Source organism: Sorex fumeus, unplaced genomic scaffold (assembly GCF_029834395.1).
Source record: "Sorex fumeus unplaced genomic scaffold, SorFum_2.1 ptg000081l, whole genome shotgun sequence".
In the NCBI taxonomy this organism is placed as follows: Eukaryota; Metazoa; Chordata; class Mammalia; order Eulipotyphla; family Soricidae; genus Sorex; species Sorex fumeus.
In genome coordinates, this window is record NW_026606138.1 from 5690692 (window position 1) to 5713115 (window position 22424).

Sequence of the window (22424 nt, forward strand, 5' to 3'; positions counted from 1 at the left end):
AGCTCTTAGTACAATAGTCAACCCAAATGTCAAAAACGCAGATGAATGGATAAAGAAATTACAATATACATTCACAACAGAATATTACATATCCACAAGAAAAAAAATAAAATTACACGGTGTGTGGCAATTTGGAACTGAAGAGCATCAAGATGAGTCAAATTAGTCAGAGGCAGAAAGACAGATACAGGATGATCTCAATCATTTTCAATATAGAAACAAACGAGTAATGTCAGTATCAATCAATAATAAAATTTGGACACTGTACTACAGACCTGAGAGTATCAGTTTTAGGGTGGGGCGTGAAGTGAGACCATTAAACCAGACAGGGGATCCTAAATGGAACAGACCTATCTCACAAAGATATGACAGTAGTATCCTTTATTCTTTAAAGAGGTAAGAAAAAAACTGCTCACTATGTTCAAAGTTTCCAGGCATAGAACAAAATGAGCTTTGTAGCAAAGTTATTAAATGAAACATATATAAGTTTTTCATTCAATATTTCCAGTGTAGCACTGTCCCTCCCATTGTTCATCGATTTGCTCAAGAGGGCACCAGTAACGTCTCCACTGTGAGACTTGTTATTGTTTTTGGCATATCGAATATGCCACGGGGAGCTTGACAGGCTTTGCCGTGCAGGCGTGATACTCTCAGTAGATGGCCGGGTTCTTCGAGAGGGGCAGAGGAATTGAACCTGCCTCGGCCGTGTGCAAGGCAAATACCCTATCCACTATGCTATCGCTCGAGCCCATTTCTAGTGTATTACCCAAAAATACTTAGGTGATTATAAGTCTCAACTTGCTTTAAAATAGAGTTTTAATTGAACTTTGGCCATTTTATGGGAACTAGAAATATGGACAGAAAAAATACTGTAGAAAAGAAAAAACTTTTCCTTGAGTGTAAAACTCTCGGTGTACAATAAACCATAATGCAAAAACCACTTGATCACAGAGTGCCAAATAATTTGCTTGGATGGACTGCCTTTCTTCTAAAGTCTTTTATAAATAGGATAGTAAAGTATCACATAAATTTTTGGTTTCTCTCAGAAAAAGACAGTGCTCCCTATATCTGACAACATTGCCAGCGTTTTCTTCATGCTCTTTTAAGGTCTGGTCTTAAAAAAACAAAAACAAAAACAAAACAAAAACTAAAAATCAACAAAGATCATGACACAAAGTACAGATTCCCCTTCTCTTGTGAAAAGGACACCATTCTTTTGCAACGTTAAACTAAGTTTTTGTTTTGTTTTCTTGTCTTCTCAAATTTATTCATTGCTTAAAATATGATTTTTATACTTTTCCGTAGGAATATATTGATGGGCATATTAACTTTAGGCTTGAGTTTAAGTCCACCAGGAGTAATTCCTGAACCCAGAGCCAGGAGTAACCCTGAACATTGTCAGATGTGGCCCCAAAAACGGAAATGGTAGTAGTAGTAGTAATAGTAATAATAATAAAATTAAATAATTAAAGGAAAGAATAAAGGGGAGAGGAATGACAAGGTCTTAAAATTCCTTTTGGCACAATATACCATTATTATTATTTTTAATGAATCACTGAGAGATACAGGTACAAAATTGTTTTTGATTGGGTTTCAGCTATACAATGTTCCATCCCTTCACCAGTATACATTTACTACCACCAATGCCCCCAGTTTCCCTCCCACCCCACCCCCCAGGCTGCCTTTATGATAGACATTTTTCTTCTCTTTTTTCTTTCCTTTTATGCACTTCAGTCTGCAGTACTTTCACTGAAGGTTTACATGCACATCACTTTACCCACTTCCAGCACCCAGTTCTTGTTGTCCCTTCTCTATCCCAAATGCACTCCCCCTCTCTCTTTGTGGTATGCTTCCTACTCATGCACAAGTCCTCCTAGTCCTTGGTTCTATTGTCTTTGGGTATTATTTTTATGCTGGATTATTTTTTAAATAACCTGCAAATGAGTGTATCATCATTTTCGACTGCTTTTTCCTCAACAATATCACCACAATTTTATCTCCAAAACAGATCATGTGACAATTAGCTTACCCAATGAAAAAACTTGCAAGCTTTTGGTAGCCACTACTAGAGAGATCTCACCCATGAAGTTCTCTGATTTATGTAACATAAACACATATCAAGATAATTCTGTGGCTAAAGGATAGTTCAAAGTTGTTCATGCTTTGCATACAAAAGACCAGGCTCATTCCCTGGCATTGCATGGTACATAGGCCCAAAACAGACACAAAAGGTAATTCCAACAATGGAATGATTAGGCACAGAATAGCCTACACCTTTCTTTAGAAATAGAGTCCTTGAAATTTTATAACCAAAGTTTATAATCAATCAATAAGAAATGACTGGGAAAATTTCAGATTGCCCAAGATTTTATATATAACAGTACATTTAAATAAAGTATTAATCGCTTGGTAGGTAATGAATTAAAAAAGAAAAGCATCATCTTCTGATAAGCCCACCATGATGTCATATGCAAATATATCCCTAAATAGATGAGTGAACTAATCAGTTGTACTTATGGAAGAATATTAAAAAATAGAGCCCCGCAGTTCTGATTTGACATGATTAAATTTAGAAAATAAAAAATATGTGTCTAAGAAACAAAGGCTACTATATATATAATATGTATTTTTGGTAGGTGGAGTGATAGATAATACAGTGGAGTAGGGCATTTCCTTTGCACATAGCTGACCTGTGTTCAATCCCTTGCATCCCATAAGGTACCCAGTGCCCACCAAGAGTGACCCCAAGAGTCAGGAATGAGCCCTGAGCACCTCCAGATTACTTGTTCTCCCCCCAAAAAGGACAAAATATTTTTTCTTTTACTATTAATCTAGTTAAGATTAAATGACAAAGTCTAATGTTACTGCTCTCAAATGCACTTAAAACCACAAATAATGTCATGATTTTCAATCATGGATTCATAATTTGCAAGACTATAAAACATTCTAAATAAAATTCCAAGAGCAGGATATTTCTATTAAAAAATTCCCTAGTAAAGCTGTTCAAAGTTCAGATGATAAAAATTAACTAAACAAAAATATTTTGATCTAAGCATTTTATGCTAGTTGTTGAATACTATACTAAAATTTGCAGCAAAGTTTTATGAAGCTGTTTCTGACTGATTTAACACGGCAGAGTCTGGCCAACTCCCCGTGGCGTACCCAATATGCCAAATACCAGTAACAATGATGGGTCTCATTCTCCTAAAGAGCCTTGAATATAATCTCAGGGCTAGGATAAAGGAGATGTTACTGGGGCCTGCTCGAGGCAATTTAACAATATTTCCTATTATTCTCTACCTTTCAGTTCATTCAAGATGCTCTTAGAGCCCAGAGTGAAGACTCTATAGAAAAATAAAAGACATGCCACACTTCATTGGAAACAATAGTGCTTGATTTTTAGCTTTCCACATACATTGTTCCACCTATCTGCATAATTACTAGGTCAGCTGAGTGTTTTTAAAAAGTAGCTTTCAAAACATTTCTGACTTGGCAATTCTGTAAGATTCAGCATTTGTACTCTTTGGACATTATTATGTACTTAATGAATGAATAAACACAATAAACACTTAAGTTTGTTTATTAGGTTACTAGAAAAGCAGGGCATATGGGGAAAATATAAAAAGTAGGGAAGATACTTCCTATAATCAATTCTGAGTTTCAATGGAGCATTTTTGAATATTTACTTCCTTGTCAATACCAATGGCCTTACAAGCAATTTTTTTTAAAACTGATAGCCCTGGAATATTTCTATTCTAATCTTCTCAACTCTTCACAATTACAATTGAGGGACCGGTCAGATAGTAGTCTCCCAGCATTGCCAGGAGTAACTCCTGCATGCTGAGTCAAGAGTAACTCCTGAGCATTGCAGATTTGCCACCCCCCTCTCCCCCAGCAAAAACAACAACAACAACAACAACAAAAAAAACCCACAATTACAGTTGACCAGTGAACAACAGGAAGACTGGGGTATACTCCTCCCTCTTAAGCAGTAGAATATTTAATAGGTATTTCTGACTCTCCTCAATCTTAGTGCTCTGCTGATGACCAGAAATCAACAACATGAACAGTCAATATCTTTTTAAAAATTTAAGATTTTGGGTCATACCCAGAGGTGCTCAGGGCTTACTCCTGGCTTTGCACTCAGGGATCACTCCTGGCAGGGACCACATGGGGTGCCAGGGATTGAAACCAGGTTGGCCACATGCAAATTAAGCGCCCTATCCACTATACTGTCTCTCAGTACATTAACACATACTTTTAATATTATCAGCATTATATATTGTATTCTTGTTAGAAAAAAATAGTGCTTTAAAAAAGAAAATCTTATAGAGTATTAACTAGAACTCATCTGCCACACAGGAATTGGGAGGGGTGGGAGGTGGGGTTCTATTGGGGTTCACGGTTAAAAATAAGTATTGGTAAAGGGAAATGTGTTTGATACTTACATGACTGAGACCTACGCCCGAAAGCTCTGTAACTTTTCCCACAGTGATTCAATAAAGAAATAAATTATTTAAAAAAAAAAATCTTACTAAGAAAATCTAAAAAGCCCAGAGAGATAGTTCAATGGACTGCAGTACTTGCCTTGCATCCTTGAATTTGAACTGGTACTGAAAGGTCCACTCTACCCCCACCCCCTAGCACCTCTGGGAGCAACCTCCCTTCTGTCCACAGCTTCCTCCCAGCTTCAAGAATCAATCCAAGACCACCAGTGGGTCTGCTTCCCGCAAAGTAAACAAAACATAAGAAAAAGTGTATTTACAGAACTGTTCTGTATTTCTCATGGAAGAAAATTTATGCCACCTGTTCAACAAGAAAATCTGTGCATAAGTGGGATCAAGGTGAATTGTATATGTATTACATAATTATCAGACACCATAAAAATCACAAGGCAAAATGCACAATAGCTTAAGACATCTGAAAATGTAGAAAGAAAATTAGGAGTCAAAGTGATAGTACAGCAGGTAGGGTGTTTGCCTTGCACAAGGCCAACCTGGGTTAGATCCCAGAGCCCTGCCAGGAGTGATTCCTGAGGGTAGAGTCAGGAATAAAGCCCGAGCACTGCCAACCTATTGTTATTATTATTTTGGCCACCTTCAGAAGAGGTTTTACTTAAAAGGAAAGAAAGAAAGGGAAAGGGTAGAAAGTTTCCCACAGGATGGTAGGGAGTCCTAAGATTCCCTTGATCATGAACATTTTTCAACACTTTTCTAGGCATTAATTATATAGTGACAAACCTTTATTACTCTTTATTACTTCTCAATATTTAGCTGTTAAGTAATTAAATGGTTCTCCCATACCCTTAAATCAGTGTTTCCCAAAATGGGTAACAAGCCTCTGGGGGTTGTAGGGGTGCTGGAACTGGTGGTGGGGGGATGAGAGATGTTAGTTGCTTCAAGTACTACTGGCGGGTATCTTCTGTTTGTTCACTTAACGAAACTAGATTTCCAGAGGGCACTGGTTTTTGGTGTCTGTGGTCTCCTCCTCCTTCCCAGAAATGGAAGGAAGGCTAAAAGTGCTTGGAAACTTCTGTCTTGGAAGACTCACTTTTTTTCTAATTTTTTTTTTGCTTTTTGGGTCACACTGGTGATGCAGAGGGGTTACTCCTGGCTCTGCACTCAGGAGTTACACCTGGTGGTGCTCAGGGAACCATATGGGATGCTGGGAATTGAACCTGGGTCAGCCGCGTGCAAGGCAAATGCCCTACCCACTGTACTATCTCTCCAACCCCTGAAAGACTCACTTTCAAGTGAGTAATCAAAAAGAACTACTTCTAAATACAATCTTTCAGACTCAGCTGTCTCCCCCAAACAGGGAATAATTAAAAGCTTTTCCAACTTCAGACCTATTTATCATAAAAATGCTGAAATTCAAGAATCTCTGATATCTGAATTTCCCAACTAGTTTGATGGCAAAGCCTGGATTTAAGGTATCTTTTCCCATGAAGTAAAATGTTATAAACTTAAATATTAATGTACTTAGACTAGTTATAGCTATTTATAGATCATGTTTCAGTTTAGAAATTTGAATACTTATTTCAGTTTAGAAATAAGTTTGAATAAGTTTGAATATTTATTCAAAATTTCAAAATAAAATTTACCCCAAAGGGGCTGACCGGTGTTCGATCCTCAGCATCTTATATGGTCCCCTGAGTACTACCAGGAAAAGTTCTGAGTGCACAGCCAGGAAATTGCTGGGTGTGGGCCTAAAACGAAACAAAACATTTCCCCCCAAATTCTAAAATATCTGGCACCAAGAATTACAAATGAGAAATAACGGGCCATTTCACCAATACCTACAACAGCAAACTACTTCTTGGAATATACTTTGTACTTTTTCAGTTTGTTTTGCTCCCTAAGCTGATTCACTATTAGTTTAAGCTTTGAACTCTTTAGTATCATGTACAGCTTCCACTTCATTTTTAATTTCTTCTTGGACAACTGAAGTTTATGAGTTTTCACTTGTTCCTCTGATTCTATAAAGACTCATCCATATGATTCTTTTGGGTATTTTTATTATTGATTTACTTTATTTTGGTAGTCTTTGCTAAGAATCTTACATGGTAATTACTCAACTTATAACATGAAATGATTGAGAACAGTTCTCAATTCAGTGATATGAAAGTGTCCTCAAGAGACAGATGCCCTAAATACTGACGAATTATGGTTGGAAATAGATATAACACTTAAGCTAAATGTAGTAAGTCTGATAGGAATTGACAGTAAATGATTAAAGCCTTTCGTGTCTGGATTTTTGTCTTTTGAAGCAAGATAATTTGTATAGAAATTTTATTTAGAAAGATGTGAGGGAAGAGAACGAGAGACATACGTGTTTGATAAAGAATACAGGCTTCTCCAGAGTGGGAGTAAGTAAGCAGAGAAACAGAGACAAGTGTTCCAAGAAAGAAGAGGATTGAAGAGCAAGTCTTTAAATATTTGGGGGCCAGAGAGATAGTACAGGGGTTAAAAAAAAAAGCATTTGTCTTGCATGCAACCAACCCTGGTTTCAACACCGGTACCACAAATGATTCAGGAGTGAATATCACATAGAGCCAGGAATAAGCCCAGAGTACTGCTGGATATGGCTGTCCAAAACAAAAGTTAAAAAAAAAAATTTAAAATTGTGGGTGAAAGCTAGTAGCTTATTTATTTATTTTGCTTTTTGGGTCACACCTGGCAATGTATAAGGGTTACTCCTGACAGTGCTTAGGGGACCATACAGGATGCTGGGAATTGAACACGGGTTGGCCATGTGCAAGGCAAACGCCCTACCCGTTGTGCTATCTCTCCAGCCCCTAAAGCTAGTACTTTTAAAAGAGGGATGCTCCCTTTTATATAATGTCTTCAGGAAATCCTTTCTGTAAATTCAGATAAACTGGGATCACAGCAGGTGGGAGAGGGTTTGCTGGATCAAGATAAAGAGATCCAGGGTGGGAAGAATTTTTAGAGAACAATGAGAAAGAGGTAAAGCTGGGAAATAAGCAAGTACCCGTGGAACTGGTTTTTATTTTAAGCCAGACTTTAAGGGGAGAGGAGGTAGTACATGATCTGATTTATGTTTTTAAAATATGACTTTGTCTTCTACATGGAGACTGAAACAGTGGAGAAGGAAGAATTAGGAAGTTCCTGTATATGTCTAGAGAGGATATTTGAGGGGCTTAAATAAGGATATTATTTAAAAACACAGGATTTTAGAGCTCAGAAAGACTGTAATAGCCATTTAATCAAACTGTTTCTACATAAAGATACATCCTAAGAAACTTTGCTGAAGGTTCCAAGCTCAGTAGCAGAGAAAAGGAAACGTAGGTCATCCAGGTCACTATCACGTTTAACCAACAATGATATCAAAGGTTTAGTCACTGTCACTGTCCACCCATTGTTCATCAATTTGCTCGAGCGGGCCCAGTAACGTCTCCATTGGAGATTTTGTTGTTACTGTGTTTGGCATATCGAATACATCACGGGTGGCTTGCCAGGCTCTGCCGTGTGGGCGAGATACTCTTGGTAGCTTGGAATCGAACTCGGGTTGGCCATGTTGGCTGCATGCAAGGCAAACGCCCTACCGCTGTGCTATCGCTCCAGCCCCAAAGGTTTAGTAACGCCTCAAAATCTAGACATAATTTGTCAGATTATTTACATGCCCAAAAGAATCAGCTACAATTTCTAAAATGACATGTGTTCTTTTGTGTACCTTAAAGTACAGAGGAAGGGGCTTAACTGTAAAAACAGCACACGTACTATCAAGTCAAAATCTTAGTAATAAAAACACTTAACATCATAATCTCCAACTGATAAAGTACATTAATTTAGCTTCTAGAAAGAACTCTGGTGGACCAGCTCTTTCGCTAAAGCATCACAAGGTGGAGTTTATCGGTCCTGTTCAACTTTAAAGTGAGTAAGGTCTAAGAGCAGCCCTCTCACTAGAAAGAGAACCTCTGGCTCACCACTGGCATTCTCTGCTCTGCTCTGCTTGCTGCACATCCACCTCTTCATGCCTATTATCACCATCATTTATATATACATCAGAGGAAACTATTATCAAAATTTTTATGTCCTTGAAAAGTTTGTGAATTCTCTTCTCTCTTTGAAGGATGATTACTAAAGGCCATGGGGCTCTTGTATGGGGAATATGCTTTAAATAAAAAAAAGCTAAAGAAGAAATTTGTTATTTAAAAAAGTAACTAAATCTCAAAATAGTGGCATCTTATGACTAATTTGGATATCTAAATATAAAATATGTCTGTAGGTTTCCTATGCAGAACTGGAAACAACTGACCAGTTAATTATTTAATACAGGAGAACTAAACGCTTCCAATTAAATTCCGTCCCTCACAGTGGGATTAATTCCTGTAAGCAGGAGCTCTACAATGCTTAGTGCCTGAAGCTACCTCCAAGTTATGTTTTGTTTTTTTTTTTCACATTTCTTTTCAAACCACTCCACATGCCCTCCTCTCTCTCTTTTGTCAATTCTGGTCTTTGAAACAGTGGCATTCAAGCTCAGTATTCTCTTCATAGAACACACACCATTTTACTATCTTAATGAAAATAACTGGTGCTCAACTTTAAAGGAGTATAGCATAAACTACAATTTAGCTACCTCTGTTCTGTTTTATTTAAGAAACCCATTGCCATGTACCAAATGCAGATTAGTTTTAAAATCTTTTAAAATTAGAATTGTCCTAGAATGTGAAATTCGCATTAACAAGGATCATCATAATTGATCTTATACAAATGTGAAAAAGAGCCAGCCAGGTTTCTTAAGCCAGAGAAAGCTCAGAGGTAAAGACACTTGCCTTTCATGTAGCTGACCTGGGTTCAAACCCTGGCACCTCATATGGTCTTTGGAGCATGTTAGGAGTGATCCCTGAGTACAAGGCTAGGAGTTAGACTTGAACACAGTTGGATGTGCACCCAAAATACCAGGTTTCTTCTAGCAGGTCCTCCTGTTGCTCATCGATTTGTTCGAGTGGGCTCAGTAATGTCTCCATTGTGAGACTTGCTGTTACTGTGTTTGGCATATTGAATATGTCATGGGTAGCTTTCCAGGCTCTCCGAGAGGGGTGGAGGAATCGAACCTGGGATGACCAGGTCCGCTGCGTGCAAGGCAAACGCCCCACCCACTGTGCTATCACTCCAGCAGGTAAGAACATTATAATTTCTTTCGAAAAAAAGTATGTATTTGTGCCTTTCAGTGGCTGACCTGGGTTCGATCCCAAGCATTTCATATGGTCCCCTGAGCACTGCCAGTAGTAACTCCTGACTGCAGAGCCAGAAGTACCTCTGAGCATGGCCAGTTGTGACCCAAAAAGCCAAAAAAAAAAAAAAGGTACTTATTCAAGGTAGAAAGCAAACCAAATTTCAAAGAGACGATATTAAACTTGAAATGGGAAAAAAGTCCCATTGCTTCACTGTAGGAAAGCTACTAAATACTGCGGGCAGTATGCATGCCTTGCATGTAGCTGACCAGGGTTCAAACCCAGGCAGCCAGTACCATCGGCAGGAATTAATTCCAGAGTGCACAGGAAAGAGTAACCCCTGAGTATTGCAGGTGTTGCCCAAAATCCAAAAAACTGAAAATAAAATAGCTTGGTAAAGGTGCTTGCCTTACATATGGCTGACCTGGGTTTGATCCCAGGCATCCCATAAAATCCCCTGAGACCACCAGAAGTGATCCATGAACACAAAGTAAAGCCTGCCACACAGCTGGGTGTGGCCCCAATTCTAGCCACAATGAAGTGATCAGGTAACAAACACAGATCAGAAACAGACTGACCTGAGGGCCAGAGATGTCTCAGTGGCAGAGCAAAGGTCTCATAAGTATGAGGCTACTGGTTGATCCCATGCACAATAATAAAATAACTGCAATAATAATCATCATCATGTGACCTGTTAGGGTGACCAAAAATTGAAGGAACTGTTCAAAGGAGAAGAGGGCAAAGAAATAAAGCCTCAAATGATTATTTACTGATTTGTTTTGGGGAATTTTTTGGAGGGAGGGGAGGCACATCCGGCCATGCTCAGGAGTTTCTCCTGGCTCTGAACTCAGGAATTACAACTGGCAGTTCTCAGTTTTGCAAGGCAAGAGCCCTACACACTGTACTTCAGTCCTGAAACTGCGAATTTCTGTCATTTCTTTTTTTTTTTTATACATATATACTTCCCCCCCCCTTAAATTTTTATTAGTGAAACTCCATGAGGTACAGTTGTAGACTTACAAATTTTTGTGCTTGGGTTTCAGTTATACAATGAAGACCCATCCCTCCACCAATACCCATTCTCCACCACCACTGATCCCAGTCTTTTTTTTTTTTTTTAAAAAAACCTGAAAAATACATGCAGAGATAAGTGCTCTACCACTGAACTAACATTCCAGGCTCCAAGTCTGTCATTCTTTACCTTAAAGCCACAGGCTCAGTTTTATTTGTTTTGGGCCTAATATCTAAGTGTGAATAATCAGTTTGCCAGGATTTCCTTCATATAAAAATGACATGCCATGAAAAAAGTGGCTGATTCAGCCTGTAAGTCAATCACACAAATACTTTTCCTGGACACTAACACATTATTTCACTATGGTAGCAAAAAATGTCTTAAGCATGAATTTCTTGTTCTGTCGTAGAAGATTTAAATTCATTATAATTGATAAATAAGATTTGATCTTTTTAGTAGAGTTCACTTTTCATCAAGAACATTTGTTTAAAAGCTTTAAAAAAAACACGAATGCAGGGCAATAAAAAATTTACCATATGCAGTGGCAATGTTGTACTCTGACCTGATTTATTCTAAGGGATAGGAAACTTCATCCACCATTGGTTTTACTCCATCTACACAAACATCAACAAAGTAGAAAAGCAAAGAACATCTCATCGTTAATGTAAAAATAATCTTGCACTTGAAGGTGTGCGAAAAAGTCTAGGTAATCCCCAGGATTCCTTTGACCATACTTTAAAGATCACTGACCTGAGACAATTCATTATTAAACTGTCCACAATTATTCTTTTTTTAAAAAATAAATTTATTTTTGTCTTTTTGGGTCGCACCCTGTGGTGCTCAGAGGTTACCTCTGGTTCTGCTCCAGGAATCACTCCTGGCAATGCTGAAGAGGCAATATGGGATGTCAGGGATTGAACCCAGGTCGGCCAAGTGCAAGGCAAATGCCCGACACGTATACTATCGCTCTGGCCTCCTTCAGTTATTCTTTTTTTTTTTTTGCTTTTTGGGTCACTTCTGGCAATGCACAGGGGTTACTCCTAGCTCTGCACTCAGGAATTACTCGTGGCTGTGCTCAGGGGACCATATGGGATGCAGGGAATTGAATCCGGGTTGGCCGTGCGTAAGGCAAACGCCCTACCCGCTGTGCTATTGCTCCAGCCCCTCAGTTATTCTTTTTAAATCTCCACTCATACCTTAGTGAAGGAATGAAGGAATTCAATCCAATTTCAAATGGAAGCAATGTTATAGGAGTATAAAAGCTCTTTAAAATAGATTTCATTTAATTAAAATTCATTTAATTTTCAATGGCTCTATACAGTATATCTCTTTCCCATAGATATGTAAGGAGATGGGAAAGTTTCAAAAGGGAGAAATACAAATTTCACCTCAAAATTTCACTGCAGTGGTAGGATTATAAATAGTATTTTCTTCTTTATACTATTTTGTACTCAAAACTTGGGCAAGAAATTTAACAAATAACATACTGATATCCTAGCCAGTTATTAGTAATATAAATCCTGTGCATATCTAAGTGTAACAACAATTTTAAGAGCAACAGAATAGATTCACGTTTACATACCAGTTCCAGTGCTCTATTATTTGCACAGTTCAGAATTCCTGAGTTTTGTAATTATGAGACACAATGATATAATTTTTACAAGAAGTAGCTATAACACTGTTTGCAGGGCCAGAGAGCTAGCAGAGTTTAAGATGCAGGCCTTGTCTGTTGCCAACCATGATATGATCCCTGGCACTGCATAGACGCCTCCAAGCCAAAGCAGGAGTGATCCCTAAGCAGAGCAGAGCAGTTGTGGGCCCCTCCCACCCCACAGAATAATACTCTAAATGTAACCTTAAACATAAGTTGGATGTAATATGCATACCAAATTAACACCTAAAATCTATTAAGAAGCCTTTTTATAGTTTTTAAATTGATACCCTCAGTCCCATTAACAGAACTTCCAGAAGTCACAACCTTTGTTTTAGTATATAAAAAAACATGAATATAGTCTGAGGATACATTTTTAGAAAACACATAATTAGAAATTCATTTTATGTAATATTTTCCATTTCCTTTCCAGAAGTTTTTGCCAAAAACTGCTGCTATTAAATGGACAAAACAGATTCCCTTTAATCATTTTTCCCTTTCCACAAAATAAAAAAGAGGAAAGCTACAGGTAGAAATGATCCACCAATGAAGCAATAATTTTCTGTATATTTTCAAAATAAAAGTTATGCAACAAAATGCGGTCTTAAATGAGAGAAAAATATAGTAAGGTGGATATTTATTGATATAAAATCTTAAAGCAACAACTGAAAAACTTGGCAAGCAACTGTACATAAAAGTGATGATTGCAAAGAAATCAAAATTTAAAGTGATCAAAATTTTAATGGCTTTTTAATAAGTTCTCTTTCCTTAATATCTAATATCCTTAACTCATTCTACTTGTACAGTCATTTAGAAACATTCAACCAGATTACTTAACAACAAATCTCATGAGACTAGAAACCACTCTAAATTTTTGAAGGTCTCACTGGTATTAATTTAATTACAAAAGTATTAAGTTTTAGCAAACATCTCAAAATAAACTTTAAAATCAGAACATTAAATAATTATGCTCTGATTAAAATTAAGATTTTTAATTCAAAAGTGAATATTTCTAGTTTTAGTATTCAAGCACCTCCAATTTTAAGCACAGTGATATTCCTAATATTGTTCTGGATAATCAAAAAACAGATGAAAATCCTGCAACTCCTGCTAATTTTTTCTTTTGATATGTAACTTAAATATTACTTTAACACAAAGTATATGTCCCCTAAAGTTTCATCTTTTCCCCCTAAATTTTAAGATTAAAAAATGCTTAAAATTTTTTATCTTCTGGACACAGGAAAAAAATTCTTCCTATTTAACTATTGAAATAATGATTAATTCCTGTATTCTTCTCATTTGACCACCAAGAACAAACACATTAACACTAAGAAATTTGGAGATTTCTTTTTGCTAGTGGTGTATTTTAAAGTGTTTTTACTCAGAGACAGAGCACATGCTTCACATATCTGAGGCTCTGGGTTTGACCCCTAGAAACTTTGCCCACCCACAACATGTTGTTTTAAAGATAGCACAAACATTTCTCATTTTTTTCCTTAGAATAGAAATTTGATGAAAAAAGGTATTGGCTTAAAAAATTCAATACTGAACTAGATTCAAACAAAGTACAAAAAAATTACAAAGGAAGAGTCTTTACAAATGAACAGTAAAATTCATTCTTTGTAGCAACTGCTTCCACTGTGTTCAGGAGAATTCCAAAGGTTTAATAAACTAAAAGACTTAAGTTCTCAAATGATAATTAGAATCTTTCAGTACCATTGCAAAATATTCAAGAACACTGAAAAATTTTTATTAGAAAGTTTTTCCAATGTTACAATGAATCACTACATTTATCAAAATGTTCTTTTAGCTTGTTCTAAAAGCAATCATACTTTAAAGGCTAACAAAAGTTTAACATAATATCAGAGACTATGTATGGAGTTAAGGGGAAAACGCATTAGTAACTAATAGTCTTACCAAGTTGAATTATCTCTAAAACTTTTATCATGTTTTTTCCAACAGAGTAAATATGGTTGTCATAAAAATCAGTTTTGGAATATTTTCATAAATACTAAACTACTCTTCTCAGTGCAAGTCATTATCTACACAGGACAAATCAATACCCACCCTCTTTTATTAATACATGAACAGGCAGACAGTATTTTAAATCTAGGGAAGTGACATGTATCAGTAAGATCTAAATATTCAATATAAAGGGGGGGGAGGGGGAGGGGGAGGGTTACTGGGATCATTAGTGGTGAATGGGCACTGGTGGAGAGATGGGTACTTGATCATTGTATAACTGAAACCCAAGCATAAAAATTTGTAAGTCTACAACTATAGTTCATGGTGTTTCACTAATAAAAATGAAAAAAAAAAAAAGAAAAAAAATAATAAAGCCTGAGGGGGGGAAATAACACCTACATAAAGGTAAAAAAGGTAAAGGCCCTCCCGTTGATTGTCGATTTGCTCGAGTGGGCCCAGTAACGTCTCCATTGGAGACTTTTGTTGTTACTGTGTCTGGCATATCGAATGCTCTCGGTAGCTTGCCAGGCTCTCCGAGAGGGGCGGAGGAATCGAACTTGGGTCGGCCATGTTGGCCGCTTGTAAGGCAAACGCCCTACCGCTGTGCTATCGCTCCAGCCCTACATAAAATCAACCATATTCTCTTTGTACCTGATTACTTCACAGTCCCCAATAGTTATTTACCAAATACTTATAACTAAAGTCAAAGAAAACATAAACTTCTCATACAAATCTCTACATTAAAATTCTGTTTTGTTTGGAGCCACACTGGCAGTGTTTACGACTTACTCCTGGGTCTGCACTCAGGGATCATTGCTTGCTGGCTGGGGGACCATATGGGGTGTTGGCGTCTGAACCTGGATGGGTCATGTGCAAGGCAAGCACCCTACACGCTGTACTATCTCTCTGGCCCCCCCAAATCTCTACATTTAAAACATCATATATAATTAATTATATTATAAATCACTGCACAGGCCTACTATGAATCTTGGATTCCAGATATACTTGTACATGGATCATAATCATTTCTCTTTTCTTTTTTGGGTTTTGGGCATACCCAATTGCACTCAAGGTTAACTCCTGAGGTAACTCTGGGGACCATATATGTAAGGGATTGAACTTGGGTCAGCAATTTTCAAGACAAGAACCTTACCCACAGTACTATCTCTTTGCGCCTAAATCAAGGGATCTTTGGGGGGGGGGGGGGAGCGGGGGTCAAACACGACACTGCTCAAGGGCTCTGCACTCAGGCTCTTACTCCAGGCGGTGCTCAGGGGACCCATAGGATGCTGGGGATCAGACCCAGATTGGTTTCCGGCAAAGAAGGACCCCACCCACTGTACTATCACTCCAGCCCAAGGAATTTTGTTAAGTTCTTGGTTACACTTTCTAAACCTTTTTTTTTGCATGATGATTCCTTACAGTATGTCCTCACTTTCTCTTTAAGCAGCTCATTTACTCAAACAAGAATTGTTTTGAGTAAAATGATATTCCAAAACCAATGTGAAAAGGCTTCATTTTAAAGAAAGGCAAAATTGACTTTAAATATCTTTTCTTTAAATGTTCATCACAGCTAATTCCTAAACTGAAATGCTAAACATTTTGTGACTAAGCAAGGTTCTAGAAAGCAAGACTAGAGTCAGGAATGAACAGAGTCCTACCCTCATGGTGCTTACAGTGAACGAAATTGTGCAAGAAGCCAGGCAGTGATTAGGGGCCTCCAAAGAATATATCCTGTCCTTTACAATTTAGTGAAATAGAAAACAAAAATACATGTAATTATGACAGAGGGTAGGAAGTGCTATGTGTCATAGAAGAGAGATAACTTTCATGAGGGGGAGGGAGAAGAAGGCAAAAGACAAAGCAATCATTTTCACTAGCGCTACTATAATTTAAAAATAGGACAGCTTATACTGTGCTGGATCTTTAGTTGTTTTTCAATTGTATTCTTATAACTGGCACATTAAAACCAAACTGGCTACAAGTATTTCAAGTATTTACATCAGGGCTTCTCCAAATGAAGCAGATCACAATTTATTGTGAATACGAAGACAATGCAAAGGAGACCCTTTATATAATGCTGAGATTACAAGCACAGGCAAGGTTGAACCCAAATAAGTCTATTATTTTGGATTCTGTATCCCTAAATGAAGTTCTTTAACCTCCTCTCAACTTCCCCTTTTTAAAACATAGCAATGGTACTACCCCAGAGGTTCTCCTTTGCTATTTGCAGAACCCACCTCATTCTGAGTATTAATTTTAACTCACGACAAAAAATGTCTGACTTCTTTCTCAGGGGTTTCTATTAAGGAGACAACTGGGCTAAAAGTCCACAGGACCACTAACCAGTTATCCTTTCTAAGCCTATTTGCTCCTCCATAAAATGAGGGTGGGACCAAATCATCTAAAGAGTCCCTTCCGGCCTTAAAAAGTCCCATGACTCCATTATGACTCAAATACTACAGAAGAGACATCCAGCTTTGAGGAGTGGTTAGAAGCTTGAAGTTAAAGAAGTCTCCCTTCTAAAAAGTTACTTTTCGCCAACTGATTACATCTTAAACTCATCCCCCAAAGCCTCAAGAGCACAAAAGAGAGCGAAGGGGGGAGATCAAGAGTTAAAAATGAATTTACAACTTGAGTTTTCGCAAGTACTGAGTACTTGGCGAGGCTGCCAGCCTAACTACAAGGGAGGACCGATGAACTTTTTTAATATTAAAGATACAATCTTCGGTGTCAACTTTTCTACCCCACCAAAAAAAAAGTCACTTCTCTTCCCGCCACCTTAACACAGAATGGGCGACAGGGGGTGGGGTGGATGGGGAGGTCAGACAATGTTTTTCACCCTCCCCAACTCACGAAGAGGAGGGGGGTAGAAAGAAGGTCCAGCGGGCAGGGCGTTTTGCCTTGCATGACGCAGACCCGGGTTCGATCCCTGCCATCCCGTGTGGGTCCCCTGAGACCACCAAGAGGGATTGGAGCTCGGGTACTGGAATTAAGCCCTGAGCAATGCCGGGTGTGGCCCCCAAACAAAACAACATGAAAGTCACGGAGAGGGTCGGAAGGAAGCAGATCACCTTAAACTTAATATTTAAGTTGGATGAGCGCTTGTGCAAAAAGAAAGGAAGGAAGGAAAAGAAAACAACCCAACAATCAACCACAGGACGGGATTTTGGTTTCTTCACCCCGATCGAAGCAAAAAAAAAAAAAAAACCTCAAAAAATAAAAAGCCAAAAAGAAAAAAAAATCGGGGGTGGGGGTGCGGGTCTCCGGGTGCCGTTCGGCCCGGAACTCGGGGGGCGCTGACAGTTTTCAGACCAGAGACACATGGAGACGGCGCCGAGGCGACCAACTTCCCGGGCGTCCCCAAGCCGGCCGGGGCGGGGCGGGGGGGGGGGGGAGAGGCCCCTTTAACAGCGCGTTTCCCCCCCCCACACACACCCCACCCACCCCGCTCGGCGCCGGTGCGGTGCGGTGCGGTGCCGGGGTGGGTGGGGGCTCCCTCCGCAGCTCCCCTCTTACCCACTTCCCGCAACCAACGGGCGCAAACTCGCCCCGATTCCGGCAAACTTTTTCCCTGTCAGGCTCCGGCCCGCGGGGCGCCGGGGAGCGGCTGCCTCCCCCCCCGACACACACCCCCGCCCCGCGGAAACGCTGCTCCGCCCGGCCGGGCGCTCGGGGCCGGGGGAAGCCGGTGTCGGCCGACGACAACTTTCTGGTTTCCGCTCGAACTTCCACCCGCAGCCGGGGCGGGCGCGGCCCCCGGCCGGCCGGCGAGGGGCACCGGGGCGGGGCCCGCGCCTCCCGGGGGGTGAGGGGACGGACGGGCGGACGGGCGCGGCGGGCCGCGGCGGCCGCGGGCCGGAGGGCGCGGGCGGGTGTGTGTGTGTGGAGGGGGGGGGGGGGTCCTCGGGCTCTCACTTCCTCCGCCATATTTCAGACATTTGACCCCTTCCGCAAAGCGCGTCGCTCCCCCTGCTGAGGCTGAGGCTGAGGCGGCGGCGGCGGCTCGTCCGCGCCCGCCCGCCCGCCCGCCCGCTCGGGGCGCCTCGGCCTCGCCCCACCTGCCGCGCCCCGAGAGGCCGCCCTCGCCGGGGGCCCCCCGAGCCGGCCCGCGCCGCGCCCCACCCGCTCCCCGCGGCCGGCGCCCGGCCCCCGCCCTGCGCCGCCGCCGCCACCACCGCCGCCGCCGCCGCCGCCCCCCTCGGCAGCCACGCACGCACTCTGCGAACCTCTCACGCTGTCACCGGGTGCCCGCGGCCAGCGTCGCCCCGCGCCTCGCGCTGCCTCCGCGCCGCTGCTCCCGGCGCCACGGCGGTCCAGCCGCTGCTGCCGCCGCCGCCGCCGCCGCCACCGCCGCCGCTCGGGCTGGTTTACACGCCTGACTCTGGGCGAGGTTTGGCGGTGTCGCCTTGACGTCAGGCGTTCAGCCTCGCTCTCGCTTCCGTCCGCAGGCGGGGCGCGCGGGTGCGCGGCCCGGGAAGGGGCGGGGCCGCAGGGCGGGGCGGGGCGGGCGGGGGCGGGGCCGCGGGGCGGGGCGGAGCGGTGGGGGCGGGGCCGCGGGGAGTCGAGGGGCGGGGCCGTCCGCGCCGCGGCGCTTCCGCCTCTGCAGCCGTCACCGCCTCGGACGGTGGCTCCTCTGCTGACTGTCGTCTCGGGGCCGCCGCCTCCTGTCACCTTCCTTCCCGGCCGGGAGGGACGCGAAGGGTTTTTAAACCCGCCGAAATCCCCGATAGGTGCCGTGCATGGGAACTGTGCCCCGTTCGCCCCCCAGACTGTCGAAGTTCGCGCATTCCTTTGTGCCGGCAAAAAGTGACTGCAGAAAGTCATCGAGGCTTTTGCGGTCTCCACACCTAGAGGGGAGCCTAGGTCAGGACATAACAGACTCCTTTATCCTTGGAAGGGCTGAAAATGGCTTTTCTCCTGCATGCCCGAGTCACTTCTTCCTCCGTCCACCGTGTCTGAACTTTGGTGGAACCGTTGCAAATTTTCTTGCCCCAGACTCTTTAAATCGGTCATCCCAAATAACTGCATTCTGCGTAACCCGGCCCTGTGAATAGAATAGCCGGCGTGTTTAAATGCACGACTCGGGGCCCTTTAAAAGGTTACCCATAGGTAGGTTTATGATGTGATTGCTGGGCAACAGAAAGCGCTTTCTGTTCCAAAAAATGCCTTGATCCAAAAAGGGCGGGAACTTAGCAAGGGAATTTACTCGAGGAAAGCCTGAAAGTACAACGACTCTTACTACAAGACTTTGTCAGAGTTTTTTTAATCACCGGGATGTTGGTGGGCAAAGAGGATTCAGAGAGAGCCAAGTGCCAGAACTAGAAGGGGACTTGTGGGGAGAAGTGTCATTGAACATCTAGTTTTGCTGACTTCATTGTTCAACTGGGCCCTGTAAGAATTTAATTTCTGAAATAAATTTTCATTGAACTTTGATAAACTTGGAAGATAATTAATTTGGAAGAAATATTAATTCCCCCCTTTAAGAGTAATAGTAATTGCTAACTAATCTAAATGAATAAATAAGAATAAATTTTATCTTTTCAGTAGATTTTCGGTATATGCTTTCTAGGTGGTTTGCAATTTAAGTTGATTGTATGCATTTTAGTAATTTCTCTTTGGAAAAAAGTTTTTAAAATGAGAGTTTTAAGGCAAATTTCAGAACAATCTGTTAGAATTATAAATTTTGGAAGAATGAAATACTACTGGCTTTTCAATTATTGCATGAAACGGAGTCTAAAAGTCTGAGGTCATAGAAACAGATGTTGCCTGGTGTTTTTCTTTTCTTTTTTTTTTAACCTTTGGGTGATTGCTTTTTAAAAATCACAGCATTTTAGAACTCCTTGTGACAAATGCTAAGATTAGAACTAAGGCTATTTAGTTTGAGGGAATATGTGGAATAGTTTATTTTTTTTAAAAATGCATTTTTTCATTAGAAAATCATTGAGCCTGTATTAAACTATTAAAATATGCAAAGAGTGCTAGAATTTGCATCTTTCTGGGCATCGAACTTGTTTTTGAATTTGAGCCTTTTGTTCCTAGTTCCTTGAAATCTTCACCAGGATATTCCTCTCGCAGCTTGAATTGGTGATATGTTCAAACTGAGGCCATCATCTTTGTCACCAAACCAGTTTGTTCTTCTTTTCCTTTATTCATTGTATTGCCATCTTGTTTTTTTTTTTGTCGGGGGAGGAGGTTGGGGTTTGGTTTTTTTGGAGGGTCATAATTGGCAGTGCTCAGGGCTCAGTCTTCTGTGCTCAGGGACCACTTCTGGCAGGGCTCTGGGGACCATCTGGGATGCCTGTGATTGATCTCAGGTCAGCCACATGCAAAGCAAGTTCACTCTACCTGCTCTACTATCTCTTTATTTATTTATTTATTTATTTATTTATTTTTTGCTTTTGGGATCACACCCAGCGGTGCACAGGGGTTACTCCTGGTTCATGCACTCAGGAATTATTCCTGGCCATGCTCGAGGGACAATATGGGATGCTGGAAATCGAACCCGGGTCAGGCCATGTGCAAGGCAAAAGCCCTGCCTGCTGTGCTATCACTCCAGCCCCTCTACTATCTCTTTAGTCCTGTACTGCTACCTTTTAAATAACTATTTCTCTCTCCCCCCCCCCCCCCCCATTTGGTTATTTTGGCGGGGCGAGGGGCACATCAGTGGTGCTTACTCCTGGCTCTTCAGTTACTCCAGTCTTTTTTTGAGTCATCTGTCAATTTGAACATCGAGATAGTAATTCTTTTTACTAGTACCATACTTGTGAAGGTTGGCACTATTACTTCTAAACTCCTGGGTTTTAGTGAACCTTTCCCAACTTGCCCTGTGACTTCTGGTCTGTTCTTGCTGAGATTCATTCATAGGAGACAGGGACAGTTTGGACCACAAGGGGCTATGCTCAGGGTCTACTTCTGGGTTTGTGCTCTGCCATAACTACTGGCAGTGCTTGAGGGACCACATATTGTGTCCAGGATCCAACCAGGGTGAACAGACATGTAAGGAAAACACCTTACTTGCTGTACCATCTCTCAGGCCCTTACTGAGATTCATTCTTCACATTGTTGCCAGATTATCTTCAAAAATAATGAGCAACTCATTCTTTCTTCCTCAGAGCCTTGAGTTACTTTCCTGCCCTAACATCTTGTGTCTTCTCTTGAACCTGCCTAACTTGTATCTTACCCAAATACAATGTGTTCCCTTGTCTCTACTGTGCAAAGGTTATTGTCTATGCCCAAAAGACACCCACCCCAGCCCCATTCAAGGCTCTTTTACTTTCTCTATGAAAGAATTTAGCTTTTCTGATATTTCTAACTCAATGTGATTTATTCGCTTCAAATTCTCACTCTATTGCTTCTTTTTTTTTGTCACTTATTTTCTATCTTCCTTCCAGAATAGAAGTTTGTAAATATTTTCTATAAAGTATCAGTAAATTTTGAAGACTTTGTGAAATAAATAGTTTTTGTTTCAGCTCTATCTTTGTAGTGCAAAAATACTCAAAGGATGAGTGGACTGTATTCTAATAAAAATTTATTTATGCACACTACATGAATTTTTATTATACTATGATTTATTTTTTAACCATTAAAGATGAGAAAAATCATTCTTAGCTCATGGCTGTACAAATATCAGGCCTGCACTGAACTCTCAGGTCTGAACAAAGTGGTCAAACATCACAGGAATGGCCTCTGGCTCCTCTCAGTAATGCCAATGGTGGCCACTAGTTTTTGTGCTTGTGTGTGTGCTTAAGTAGTTAGCTGAATAGAATGCAAATTTTAATTCTGTCCACATAGTCATATTTTGCCTAATTATAATGGTCTTAAAACAAGCGGCATAATGCTGGCCGACTTTGACCGTGAGTGTGGAAAGGTAGGACTACAGCTGAATCTTACGAAGACAATGTTTATGAGAAACAGCCTCCTTCCTGATGCCCCATTTGCTCTCAATGGAACGACCATCTCCGAATGCAACAGCTATGTGTACCTAGGTCGAGAGGTCAACATGACAAATGACCTGGCACCCGAGCTGCGCAGGAGGAAGAGAGCGGCTTGGAACGCCTTCAAGAACGTCGAAGAAATAGCTAAGAGGACGAAGAACC

The 22424-nt window shown here is 41.0% G+C and overlaps 1 protein-coding gene across 2 annotated transcripts in view; it reads right to left on the reverse strand.

Moving 5' to 3' along the window:
- RAP1B (RAP1B, member of RAS oncogene family) overlaps window positions 1-18768 on the reverse strand; it is a 46951-nt gene extending 28183 nt beyond the window's left edge. Inside the window, exon 1 of one of the 2 annotated variants that reach the window (XM_056130776.1) lies at window positions 18555-18768. The gene's annotated coding sequence lies outside the window, so the exon portion shown is untranslated. Of the gene's footprint in view, window positions 1-18545 lie in introns of both variants that reach the window. The other variant, XM_056130777.1, reaches the window with a different exon arrangement.
- Between the last annotated feature and the right edge of the window lie 3656 nt (window positions 18769-22424).